We start from the raw sequence: 2,471 nt of genomic DNA, 5'->3' as shown, positions 1-2,471 counted from the left end.
TACCTACTGTGTTCCAGGTACAGTTTATACTTATTCAGCCATCTCAATGTCTTACTAGAATCTGCATAGCTTTCTACTTCAACTAGAAACGGATCCTAGGATCTCAGGAACACGTAATAGCAGGATGCTACACAGATAAGAAGTAGTGACAGCAGTGTTTGAACCCAGGTCTGTTTGCCTGTGATAGCTCAGGCCTTTCCATTTTAATGTGTAGCCTCACACTTTACTGAAACTCTAAGGTCCTCTCTAAGACATTTCTTTAGCTCACAGTAAGAGCTGCCTGAAGTTGGGTGTCGTGGTGCACACCTGTAAACTGAGCCCTCAGGAGGCAGAGACTGGAGACTTTATGAGTTCAAGGGCAGCCTGGGATGCATAGTAAAATCTTGTTTTTAAAACAAAACTAAAAGAACAGTGTCTTAGTCAGGGCTTTTATTCCTGCACAGACATCATGACCAAGAAGCAAGTTGGGGAAAAAAGGGTTTATTCAGCTTACACTTCCACATTGCTGTTCATCACCAAAGGAAGTCAGGACTGGAACTCAAACAGGTCAGAAAGCAGGAGCTGATGCAGAGGCCATGGAGGGATGTTATTTATTGGCTTGCTTCCCCTGGCTTGCTCAGCCTGCTCTCTTATAGAACCAAGACTACCAGCCCAGAGATGGTCCCACCCACAAGGGGCCTTTCCCCCTTGATCACTAATTGAGAAAATGCCTTACAGCTAGCTGGATCTCATGGAGGCATTTCCTCAACTGAAGCTCCTTTCTCTGTGATAACTCCAGCTGTGTCAAGTTGACACAAAACTAACCAATACAATTGACCCCTTGTCAACTTGACACACAAACACATCACTAGTAAGCCTCAACCCTTAACTTCTTATTTATCCCCAAGATCTAAACAACTTTAAAAGTCCCACAGTCTTTACATATTAAAAGACAATCCCTTTAAAATGTCCAATATCTTTTAAAATCCAAAGTCTTTTTACAATTAAAAGTCTCTTAACTGTGGATCCACTAAAATATTTTCTTCCTTCAAGAGGGAAAAATATCAGGGCACAGTCACAATCAAAAGCAAAGATTAAACTCCAACCATCCAATGTCTGGGATCCAACTCACGATCTTCTGGGCTCCTCCAAGGGCTTGGGCCACTTCTCCAGCCCTATCCTTTGTAGCACACGACTTGTCTTCTAGGCTCCAGCTGCCTGTACTCCACTGCTGCTGCTGTTCTTGGTGGTCATCTCATGTTCTGGCATCTCCAAAACGCTGCTGTCTTCCACTGTAACTTGGCTTCAACAACAGCCTCTCATAGGCTCTCTTCATGGTGTCAAGCCTCAAATCCTTTGCATGACCCCTTCAGTCTTGGGCCATCAATTGCAACTGAGGCTGCACCTTCACCAATGGCCTTCCATGGCCTCTCACAGTTCTGAGCCTCAGCTGCTCTGTGTGACCCCTTCATGCCTTCAAAACCAGTACCACCTGGGTAACTCTTACACATTACCAAGTCCAGCCACAGCACAAGGTACAACTTTGGCTATCTCTGGAACACAGACTCTGTGCTCTCAGAAAACACATCCCAGAAGATGTCACCTCAGTGATTCTGGTCTCTTCTTAATCACCACTAATTTCTTAGTTCTAGCTAACCAGCATCAATAGTCCCACAAATGCCAAGGTTTGGCTTTAGTATCTGGTATCTTGTTAATCACAGCTGATTCTTCAGCCCCAGCTAACCAAAACCACAGAATCTTCACAATCCAAAATAGCAATGGCCCTGAAAAGAGTCTTTAATTTACCCTCTGAAATTTCACAAGCCAGGCCTCCATCTTCTGCACTGTTTTCAACATTATCTTCCAACCTCCTACACAACATCTGACAGAACACTTAACACCAAATGGATCTTCTAGCCCAAAGTTCCAAAGTCCTTCCCAAAACATGGTCAGGTTGTCACAGGAATACCCAACTCCTGGTACCAATTTGTCTTAGTCAGGGTTTCTATTCCTGCACAAACATCATGACCAAGAAGCAAGTTGGAGAAAAAAGGGTTTATTCAGCTTACACTTCCATACTGTTGTTCATCACCAAGGAAGTCAGGAGTGGAACTCAAGCAGGTCAGGAAGCAGGAGCTGATGCAGAGGCCATGGAGGGATGTTTCTTACTGGCTTGCTTCCCCTGGCTTGCTCAGCCTGCTCTCTTATAGAACCCAAGACTACCAGCCCAGGGATGGTCCCACCCACAAGGGGCCTTTCCCCCTTGATCACTAATTGAGAAAATGCCTTACAGCTAGCTGGATCTCATGGAGGCATTTCCTCAACTGAAGCTCCTTTTTCTGTGATAACTCCATTGTGTCAAGTTGACACAAAACCAACCAATACAAACAGTGATTGCCCGAAGAACTTGTTTAAAATGTGTATTATAAGAAAAACCTCATCAATGATTCAGGCTTGTCCGACTTTCAGCCTTTGGGTCATGTGAGTCTCAA

Source organism: Mus caroli, unplaced genomic scaffold (genome assembly GCF_978045245.1).
Source record: "Mus caroli unplaced genomic scaffold, Mus_caroli_1 scaffold_3, whole genome shotgun sequence".
NCBI lineage: Eukaryota > Metazoa > Chordata > Mammalia > Rodentia > Muridae > Mus > Mus caroli.
This window is presented reverse-complemented; position numbering follows the sequence as displayed.